The 12,225-nt window shown below is 39.7% G+C and overlaps 1 protein-coding gene across 2 annotated transcripts in view; it reads left to right on the forward strand.

The window, feature by feature from the left end:
• LOC143723295 (ladderlectin-like) overlaps positions 1-12,225 on the forward strand; it is a 259,996-nt gene that overhangs the window by 36,063 nt on the left and 211,708 nt on the right. The gene's annotated exons all lie outside the window — the stretch shown is intronic.

Consider the following 12,225-nt stretch of genomic DNA (forward strand, 5'->3'; position numbering starts at 1 on the left):
CTGTTGGTCATACAGCCACAAATATGGACACTGCTTAAACTGTAATGTACTCACAATAGCCAGAAGATTCAGCAAAACTGATTTTTTTGCTGATTCACACAAACACACTGCAATGAAAGGTTTATTATTATTATTATTATTAATATATGGATTGGCCAAAAGTAAATTTCATTAAGACATGCGCAACACAAAACACTGACAAACTTTTCCTCTCAAGTTTGTTAACTAGAGAAAAGATCCATATTAATAATTATCCATAAGCACATTATTATAGGTTGCATGAGGTTCTCAAATATGCAGCTGCATACTGAGACTTGTGGTAAAACTGTTACTGTTTCAATAAACTAGGACTCATAAACGCAATATCAAAAGGTTCACTATGCCATTATCATCCATTTAAAATTCTCTCTGAAACATTTTAATTTCTCAGACTACTGAGACATTTTAAAGCATGTCATTTCCATTTTTAAAAGTTAGTTCTTTGTGTTCTTTTTTTTATTCCAAGACATAACTAGTCTTTACCCGGCTGATGTGGTTTGGGGTTGCTAGACAAACTGCAAACTCATGCATTCCTCTATAATGAAGGACAACTTGCATCCAGTTCTTTTATAGGAGGGATTTTTTTCACCTGTAGACACTGCAGGATACATTTTATTTGACACGTTTTAAGGGCCATCCAACATTCCTTTCTAAATAACATTCTTAACTAGATGCTTTATTCATTGCAACCATTATATGGGATGTCTCAGACAAGATGGTGGTGTAAAACGTTTTTACAGTAAGTCTTAATTATAAAGCACACTATAATATCTTTATAAAAATTATTAAAAATATGAAAAGAAATAAAAAATAAATAAAAAAATGTACAGTTAAAATATTTGTTAAAAAAATATGTAATTTCCAAGCAATTGGAACAGGTTCCGCTTTCTGGGAAGTTCATCTTCCCATGTTTTCTCACAAGTTCACATCCCACACTAATAAAAATAAACAGATTATCTGCAATGAAAGTGTGTCTTAAACCGCTGTTAAATGTCATTCTTTGCACATTAGGTGAAAAGGGATGTGTGGACTTCCTTTAGTTGAATTAATTCTGGATTCAGTCTCACACAAAGTTAAAGACAAGGTTCAGCTTCCTGACAAGGAGACACCACATCCTATTAGAGCGTAAACACGGGAGAGGAAAACATGTCTATTGAATAACAAACCATTTTTAGGGCACAGGAAGGATATCACAAACATGAAACATTTTTCTTTAAAAAAATTCTGTATAAAATGAGGAGATAAACTCTTATGTAGACCTTCTTAGAACTAAGTAGGCAGATGTAATTTTGATTAGATTAGGCCTATAGCCATCCTGGTCTTTGTGAACAACACTGTAAAAAAAATCTGTTAAATTTACAGGAAAAACTGGCAGCTGTGGTTACCAGAGTTTTCCTGTTAAAAATATGGTAGCAACATTTTAGGTTTTACAGACTTTTAACCGTATATAATTTTACAGCAATAAACCGTATTTCATTATCTGATATAATGTTAATTTACTGATCTTTTGAAGTATTAATATCTGTTTTGTTCCATTGTAATACACTGACAGCCAACAATCACACCAGTAATGAGAGCAGTAATCAATCAAAGCTCATCATAAGCAGCTCTTCCACAAGAAAGTTAATACTAATATATAGAAGCTGCACAGTCTCATTCACACAAACATTAAACACCAATCATGGTAACATGTTGAAATTTAAAAAAATATTGTTAGTTGGTTAACTTTCTCTTAACCAACTAACAGTTTTTCACTGTAGCATTTTTACAGTCTTTTACCGTTAAAATCACTATCATTTTTTTACAGTGAAGCCAAAAGACAACAAACTGCCATGTTGTCATATGAGTTCAGTAGACTTGGAAAATAGCACACAGGTCATATGGGGAGGCGGGATAAGAAATAAAACATTCCAGTGGCGCTGGTTCATTTTTTAATTCCTGTTGTTATTCCAGTTGTAAGCAGATTAATGATGAACAGAAATGCTCAAACAGAAAAGCTTTTTTAATGTTATATTTTAAAAACAGTAAAATATATTAACACATATGTAAATATATATACATACATACATACATATATATATATATATATATATTAGAAAGCACAAAATGTATACATTTGAACGGGAGCCTTGTTCCTTATATGCATTTGTGTTATGAATGGTTTAATTTACTTTAAGCTGTTTTAATCATTCCATTCTTCATTCATGAAAGATCCTTCCCAAAGTATTACAAAGTGCATTAACATGTGCATGTATCATTACTGCCTCCTGCTGGTAAGGTTCTTCGGTTTCAATAGCATATAGTATTGTCAAAAAGTCATGTATTGTGAAACAAATTACAATCTATAAGCAATAGAAGCAACCAGGAATTCAAAACTAATGTCAAGACACACTCTATGAAAATCTACATTGTAACATGCCAAGGTCAGTCAACTGTATTCTATCTGAGTTTTCCATAAAAAAAAGTAAATAACATGTCACACAAAAGTCATACACACCACCTTCACCCCAACAAAATATACCACAAAATATTACACTGGTCAAAAACTGGTCACAAGTTATTATGAATACTGAATTATCAAAATGGTCATGCTGCACAGTGCGTGGTTAATTGGTATCTAGATATGAGGGATTTCAACATTTTATAAATAAACATCTAAGTAAATATATTAATTACCTCTACTGTTTTTATAATATATTAGGTAATATATTAATTACCTCTACAATATTGCTTATTGTAGGTTGTCAAGCCCTGCTATATACCATGCAGTATGAAATTGCACTAGCTGCAAATAGTAATACAAATATATGTTGCCAAATACTCATCTCATTCAGTGAAATTTTTCTTTTGAATCTTTAGCTTTGTGGAAACTTCATTTGTACTGATACATTTTAATGCAGTGGTGCATGCTATCTGACACAACCAGGAGATCATGTGGTAAAAGTGCCAGTCCACGAGGGCTGCTCAGTCCATCAGACACAATCACTCGTCCTGCCCCTTCAGAAGGATAAATAAGCACTCTATGTTTTTCTCCCCAGTCTGCCACCAACACAGCCCCATCCTTATCAATGCAGAGGCCCCAGGGACAGGAGAGTACAGGCCCTAAGCTGGAACACACACCCAGGATTCGTAGAGTGTCCCATCCTGGTCCTAATATCTTCACACAAGGCTCCTGCCCCGTTTCACTGCCTCGCTCAGACACTGCGACCAGACCAGAGTGCAGGCATGCTGCAACCAGATAAGGCCTGTGGAAACCGGTCACCACAGTGCGTTCCAATCTGGAACCAGTTTTAGGTTCAAGTTTCAGTGCAGTAAGAGTACCCTTTCGTATATCTGCAACTAGGAATTCATCTCTTTGGGTGACTGTCACTCCCCTTGGTGCTTCCAACTCATCTCGAGGCACTCCTGCAATGTAGGGTGCTCCTCCAAATGTTTGGAGGAGACGCCCATGCCGACTAAGGATCAAGAGAGCTCTCTCAGCTGCACAGCTCAGAGCAATCAGACCCTTGGCATTAACGGCCACATCAAAGTAATTACGGCAGCGTCTTGAGGAGCCTCCTAAGTCGTTACTTGGAGAAGTCACTTGTTGTAGGACGTTGCCATGGGCATCAGTTACCTGGACACGAGCATTCCCACAATCCACAAGGAACAGTTGACCTTGTGGTGTTGCGTGGACACCACTGGGCAGCGTGAGATCAGCACGTCCTGAGCCTTGTTTACCAAACTGCCGGACAAGGCGCACCTCCTCTGGTGCCAATGATTCCTCATTCTCCTCTAACACTAGGAGAGCTGGCTCACTCCTCTCTCCCCGCATTCTGTTCTCATTTAGAGAACTCTGCAGTCCTGCTCTAAGGTGGTTCAGTCTTTTCTGAGATGAGTTATCAATAACAGACATAGAAAGCGAACGAGGCACTCTACTGGAGCAAGTAGCATGTGGTTGGGTGCTCTTTTGAGAGAAGTTACCATGACTGGGACAGGATTTAGTCAGTGACACCTCGCTTTGTTTTTGGAAGGTGGAACTTGAGGACATATGACTCTTGGAAACAGTCCATATGCTTGATTGCTGCGTTTTGGTTTCACTGAGGGGTCTGTTACAGTAGGAAAGGTCAGCAGCTGATCTGGAGAGGCGAGCAGTAGGACGCAGGGAGTTGGAGAAATCCCTGGGGGAGCTGACAATGAAAGTGTACCCAGAATCTACACTGTCTGCAGGGGATGGTGCACGGTTTTGTGGGTGGTCATCTGAGGATGCACTTAATTGGGAACAAGACCTGCCATGAAAGAAGTGGTTGTTGCTGCCTTGACTAGAGATGATCTGTCTGGGGCTTTGTGGTGATGAGTGTGTGCCATACCTTGACGTTTCTCTTGAAGATCCGGTCCTTCTGGGATGATTTTTATGGTCAAACTGATTCAAGAACCAGCCACCTTGTTCTTGGTGACCTTGCTCTGGAGGTGGAGAGAGTTCTTTTTGCCTTTTTGCTCTCTGTGAAACAAACTGTGTGATTGGTTCATTTTGTATACAAGCAAAATCCTCACCCTCTAACTCACCATGACTAAGGGATGGTACAGCCAAGAAGAGCTCATCTCCTTTGCATTCAGATGTAGGCGATCCACACTCATCCTCCTGTGATGAATCACGTTCACATGGGACTTGTTTAGGGGACCAGTGACGCAGTTGTGGGGACTGGCGTTTTACCTCTTCTCCTGATTCATCATCACTTCGGGCTGACAAACGGAGCTTCCGGACAACCCTCAACTTGCCACTAGTTGATGAGTGCCTTTGATTAAGCCCAGGAGATAGGATTTGGTTCTGCCTAGGAATTGTTCCATCAGGCGTACTCTGGCCATCTCCACCGACATGAGCCTCACTGCGTATTTCAGTGGCATGGAGGGAACACATTTGCCCCAGCTGCCCACAGCCTCCAACAGGAATATGAACATTGTGATCTTGCACATTGATCTCACCAAAGGTTACAGAGTTTGGTTGGGCACTTGGTTTAAAAGATACACGTTTGAGTGTAAGTGAGACTTCCCAAGGCTGGACCAGTTCTGTAACGCCCTTAAGAAGCTGGTCTCGCTTCTGATCCCCCTCTCGATTTTTACTACCATCACCACCACAACTTTTCCTTATTAGCTCTCGAAGTTTAATGACTTTATATAATCGCTGGTCTACTAATCTTTGTCCAACCCTTATGGCTGCTCCATTCTCCCTCTGCACCTGTTCCAGTCTGCGCTGTAGATCCCTGTGATCCTGTTCTACCCTTTCTAGTAGACGGTGCTCCTCCCTTTGTGCTCCAAGCAGTGCACGCTCCACACCTCGAACTACTGTCTGCGCTTCAGTCACTTGTTGTTCCCGCAGATGCCTGAGGTCTGTTTCGCATCTTGCCAAATCACATAGGGCCTGTGTAGCCCAACATGGTAAGGAAAACGAAGATCCTACAGGAGTAGGCTTTGAGTCCTCATGATCTTCTATGTCTGACTGTGCTGATGGGCTTAGAGGGGGCTGTGGAGATGTACTACGGGAAGTCTTGTTGCTCACTGGAGAGCCAGCAGACATCTTTGCAGAGAATTTGTAGAGGCTATTTGCAGAGGCTTGTATCAAGGCCTATTTTGGACCTGTTAAGAAAGGTACAAAAAAAAGAGGGGTTAATATTGAGGCCATTAGAAAAATTAGCTTCATTGTACTAAATTGGGGTGGGGATCCAGCTTGGGACACAAAATTGAAATTTCATGAAGCATGTCTTGTAATATTTTAGTCTCAGAGTGAAAATTAAAATGCAGAGACCTACCTATGTGGTAAAAATAAATAAATTCTCTCATAGGGGGAAAAAAGAATAGTTGGTCTGCTGCAACCTATGGCAACCACAGTCATGACAACAACAGGCATAAAAACAAAGATTACAGTAAAAATACAAAATAAATACATAAATTAAAGAATATAGATGTAATGTAATATAGCCTAGCTAAATGCATCAAGAAATTAGTGCAGGAAAGATTGTGCTGAAATACTTTCAAGTAAGAGTAAAACAAGTTCATTGTGATACAACTAATTATAGAGACATGCCACTTCCTCAATCCTCAGTACAACTATCCACCTTATTCTGCTCTAAACAAAGGTTGCCTACTTCCGGTTCGTACTGTATTAGCAGTGAGTGAGAGAATGAGTTCGGGCTCTACATGTGCGGTTGTTGGTTGTTTTAACAATTCAAAGAAGATAACAAACTTTTTAGAAACTGAGTGCTTTGAGCATAAGATAAAAATGAGAGAATGCCCATGTCCGGTTCAACATAGATGTTTTTGGTTAGCTGCGCTAAAACTGAAGCATCCACCGAACAATGTGTCTGTTCACACCATTTTGTTGACAAACGCCTAATCGTTACCAGTAGGGATGGGCATTTCAAGCAAAAATAATATTCAAAGATCGCTGGGTATTATTCAATTATTATTCGAAAATCGCACCCCTCCATCACATGTACACATGCATGTATAGGCTACACACCAGAGCATGTGAGCAAAGCGGAGCGTTGTGACGCTTAAATGTAAGCAAAAAAACTAAAACATAAGTTTTATATTTATGTTTCACAATATAATGTTTTTTATTTATTTAATCTATGTTGATTATATGAAAGGGAACTGCATGAGATGAGTCAGATAGGATCAATCTGCATCGTCAACTTTATCTTTGCAGTCTACACTGACAGAAAACACTAGTTTATTAATAAACAATTCATGTTTAATGAATCATGCATAATCATTAATTTTGGCGGTTTTTGTGGCAAGCAGGGCCGGCGATTGCTATAGGCGAACCAGGCGGTTGCCTAGGGCGACAAATGTGTTGGGGGCGCCCTCTAATGTCGTCCTTGGCCTACTTCCCATTAATCACAGAATTAGAATGACAAGCGAAACAAAAACACGTTTATTAAACATGATCATCCTAAGGTGATTACTTACTTCCAAGTAACAAAATTAATCATGAATGTTTTACTTTATTTTTCAGTGCATTTGTTTTACAATAGCTTATGGCTATTACTGTCATGGGATTAATATTATAACTATTATTATGTAGTAGTGTAATGTAGACAGACACTGTAACTAAAAGAGGTTTGAATTTTTCTTTGTTCAATTTGCACACTGAATATGGTTTGGCGCTTTTAATTTTGAACTCTCAAAGTGCACCAGATTGATGAATTTACCATTAAAATGCACAAAATGTTCTAACAGCTACAATGCAACTATGCAGGATAATAGAAATATCATTGAACGTCCTTTGTAGCATTTGTATGAACAATTTATTATACAGTTGAAGTCATAATTTGCTTGTTGAAGTTTTGGAGAGACCATAAGATAATTTGGGGGGGGCAAAACTCAATCTCACCTAGGGCAACCAAAGGGCTAGAACAGGCCCTGGTGGCAAGCTGTATGCGTGCGTTGAGATGCGGAATAGGCAATATATTAGGACAACGCTCATTATGGTTTAGCATTCTCTCCCATATAGGAGGCTATCTAACCCAACTTCAGTCATGCACGGGCAGCCCTACTTATTTCACATATTTTCTAACCAGCACATCACTGCAGGCGTTCAGAGCAAGCGGCGCTTAATGTTTATAAAGCTTCGAACCGGAAAAGGACAACCGGCTTCCGGCTCAAACCCGCTTTAAATCATGGGTAAATTCGCTAACCAGGAAAAATGTGGATAGGGAAAACCCGTAACGCCAAAGATGGCAGTTGTATCCACATGTCCCGCCCATCCCGCTGGAAAGCTAATCGTCTGCTTTTAACAGTCAAGCCGGGAAACATTTAAGCCTATACGCTTATTTCACGCTGCTGTTATTTTGAAATCGAAAGCGAGGCTGGAAGAACCCTGGATGTAAAGATAAACAACAATGCCTTGGACTACCAACCTGTAGCTGCTGCCGCGATTTACACTATTGGATGTTAATATCCAATAAAGGATATGTAGTTCGTTCCTGCTTCTTTTTTTACTTTCTGGGAAAAAAAATGATAAAAGTATTTAGCTGTAAATAGTCTAAAGTATGAAAGAAATTTATGTAAATTTTTAGAATAACTAATTTCAACATTAAACACAACAATACGCTATATCGCATTCCGGTTTTCTTCCCACCGGAGCCTCGCCTTCGATCTCAAAATAACGGCTGCGTGAAATAAGCGTATAGTCTGGTACCACTGCATGCGCACAGTTGAGCTTTGCAACAGCAGAAAATACGTTACTGTTTGAAAAGGCGGCAGATTTGATATGCAGTGTTAGTGTGCGTTGTGTAAATATCAGACATCCCAAGTCTCCCGCATATTGATAGCGGCTCCCTGATGCCCGAAAATTAGTTCAAATCTCCCAGAATCTAGTGTGAGCGAGCAAGAGCGCTTACATAGCCTATTGTGCTTCAAGCTTTTTACAGTCTATGGCTTCAAGCCGTGTAGCGCGCGCGGCAGAGAGGGAGAGAACCCTTGCGCCTGTGTAGTAAAGTATAACCTGTGGGGAAAAGGGCATTTTAAACCTTATTTTGGAGCAAATTCATCAAACTTTTTCAGCGATTTTTATCATATTTTACTGCTGTTTCTATACATGCAGTTTTTATGTCCCGGTGACCAGTGAAAGTGCAGTTCTGACTCTCTGCCCATTCATTTAGATAGGAGCCTGGTCTTGTTAGTCCGAAATAGCTGCCCGGAGTCATTGCCAAGATGGAGGCCGAGTGGCATGGCTTGCCTAAAAGGACTTTGCCTTTAAGCAACAGCTGCTGATGGAACCGCAATGGCGACTAAAAGTAAACTGTTAAAGGGGTCATATGGTACATGCACTTTTACAAGTTGATTGTACTGCAATCTGTGTTGGCAGTGCCTGTACACAACCATCATATAATGATAAAAATCCATCCAGTGTTTTTGTTTTAATCTCCTTATATGTATTTATATACATGTGACGTCACACGGCGCATGACGCCCCTCCCAGGGTTGTTGATTGACAGCAGTGTTTCAACACAGCCCCGCCCTGAGCGAGCTGTCATCTTAGTCCGTCATTGTTAATACACTGGAGCAGAATGGCGTCTAAGCCATTGTGTTGTTCTGTTCTTGGGTGCAATAACAAAACACAGAAATCATTTTGATGTTCCTAAATTTTGAACCGCTGAAGACGCAGTGGCTGAGTTTTGTTTACAATGGGAATATTCCCCACGATCAACGTAAATGCGTTCATGTTTGCGCAAATCATTTCTCACCAGACTGCTTTTTAAACGAGGGTCAGTATAAAGCTGGTTTTGCTAAGAAGCTGCTCCTGAAAAAGGAATCGGTACCAACTATTCGTGTTCCTGCTACACCTCCAGAAGAAGTGAGTATAACGTTTTATTAACCTTTTACGATACATATTAATCTTTGCAAATCGCTTGCACGCTTCACGATGAATGTGGCTAATGTTTACACTCAGGGTACATTACGGCATGTATTCTATGTAACGTTACGACGTTCTCAATATAATTCATAATCCCACGTTTATAATGAACAACGCGTTATGGTTATTGTGTTATTAAAAACTGTACGCAGGTGTTACAGTTAACGTGCTAACACTAAGTAAAACATAAAACATTTTCGCACTGCACTAAACATAAACATACAACAAATTCTTAGGTATACTTCAACTACTGCTAGAATCATTACTGACATGACAGGACATGTTTCAGTCACGATAGTTGTACCGAACACTGAGATAACGTTATGCATCACTGACAAGCCTACATTTACCAAAAAAAAGTTTTTTGGTAAATAAATAAATCTGTCAACGAACTAACCTATAGGGATCTCCCAGTCACGTGACCCCTAGCCGCGTGTCAGCCATTTTGACGGAATACATCTGTCAGCTACTCAGTGGCAATGGATCTATTATTAGGGGTGGGCCACCCCTAATAATAGATCCATTGCCGTGGGTAATATATATTACTAGTATATTATTATACTAATAATATAATTACATAAAAACGTTTCGACATTGGGCTACAGTGTGTTAGGTAAATGCATTTACCAGTAACGTTACTAGTGACTCTGAAGCTAACTGAGCAATTCCACGGCTCTCTTCTCTACTCTTTACTACTACTTTAATACTGTTTCTAGCTAATGTTAGTGTTAATGTACACAGCTCTACTTATCCCTATCGCCTAACGATTACAGCCCCATTGACTCCCTTTGCCAATGCATTGATGAAGTAAACAATTGGATGTGCCAAAACTTTCTTCAGTTAAACAAAGACAAAACTGAAGTCATTGCGTTTGGAAACAAAGATGAAGTTCTCAAGGTGAACGCATACCTTCAGTCTAGGGGTCAAACAACTAAAAATCAAGTCAGGAATCTGGGTGTGTCTCTGGAGTCAGACCTTAGTTTCAGTAGTCATGTCAAAGCAATAACTAAATCAGCATATTATCACCTGAAAAATATTGCAAGAATTAGATGCTTTGTTTCCAGTCAAGACTTAGAAAAACTTGTGCATGCTTTCATCACCAGTAGGGTGGATTATTGTAATGGACTTCTCACTGGCCTTCCCAAAAAGACCATAAGACAGTTGCAGCTCATACAGAACGCTGCTGCTAGGATTCTGAGCAGAACCAGTAAATATGAACACATCACACCAGTCCTCAGGTCTTTACACTGGCTGCCAGTTACATTTAGGATTGATTTTAAAGTATTATTACTGGTATATAAATCATTCAATGGCCTAGGACCTCAATACATTGCAGATATGCTCAGTGAATATAAACCCAACAGATCACTCAGATCATTAGGATCACATCGGCTAGAAATACCAAGGGTTCACTCTAAGCATGGCGAGTCTGCTTTTAGCTACTATGCCAGCCGCAGCTGGAACCAGCTTCCAGAAGAGATCAGATGTGCTCCTACAGTAGTCACATTCAAATCCAGACTCAAAACACATCTGTTTAACTGTACATTTACTGAATGAGCACTGTGCCACTGTTCGTCCGACTGTTTGCACTGTATTTTATGTTTTACAAACATGTTCTGTATTTTATCTTTTATTCTAAACTGTTTTAATTATTCTGATTTCTTTTGATTATTTTAATTTCTTCTATGTAAAGCACTTTGAATTACCATTGTGTATGAAATGTGCTATATAAATAAACTTGCCTTGCCTAATGTTGTTGGGTTTTTTTCACTGCTACAAAAAAAAACGTAGAAAAATGTAGTCAACCCATAAACCAATAGAACCGTGTAAAATATTTTTCATTGGTTGTTGTGTTAAATCTTACCCAGATACAATAGTGCTATTTTCTGATTGGCTATTGTGTAGTTCGACGAACAACACCACAGGAGACGCGCTTGATTCCTGCCGGTTCCACAGTGTGAGCGGCGCGTCCAGAGTTTTGGGCGCTGCGGCATATTAAATATATTACAAATAGTTTTTCAGCGTGAGAAATACAATGTGTGGCGGGAGAGCGTGACAAAAGACCGAAATGATTGACTGTCACGCTCAATGCGTGACACTTGAGAGCCCTGTTATGTTATGCTGAATGGTAGTGTGCACACACACATTGTTGTGGATTTCTATAGCAACAGTGGATTTATAACATTTGATCCCGAACTCCGAGAAATCATTCATTAGCCTCCGAGGGGACAACTTACCTGATGCAAAATGAAGAGTGCAAAGCTTGTTGAGTTGGAAGCCAAACAGTAACACCGCCATCAGCGTTTTGCCTGTTTATTGCCGCCAACCACTTGTTTCTCCGTTTTGTTTCTTTTGGGATACGGTATAAAGATACTCCTTTTGTATGATCACGTATCTGATCGCATCCAATTGCACAGCATCGCTCGGGCATGATAGAAATATTTCGCGACGAGCTGTATTATCACCGGCGGTATAGCATTTTCTATTCCGTCAAAATGGCTGCTCCAAATGGCGTGACGTCACGCGGGACGTCCCTATACAGTAAACACAAGGCGTTTGTATCCCACTACTCTACCCTGACAGTACATTCAAAAATAGATCAAAGTGACATTACGTTAACCAACCATTCAGAAACGTCCTGTTCGAGCCTTAAAGGGATACTCCACCAGTTTTTCTTATTAAACTATGTTATTCCCTTAACTAAGACGAGTTGATACATACCTCTCTCGTCTCAGTGCGTGCACTATATCGCTCTGTATTGCCGCAAAACTATGTTAGCACTTAGCTTA

Source organism: Siphateles boraxobius, unplaced genomic scaffold (assembly GCF_051911475.1).
Source record: "Siphateles boraxobius isolate OS27281-9 unplaced genomic scaffold, OSU_SipBor_1 7, whole genome shotgun sequence".
Classification (NCBI taxonomy): domain Eukaryota; kingdom Metazoa; phylum Chordata; class Actinopteri; order Cypriniformes; family Leuciscidae; genus Siphateles; species Siphateles boraxobius.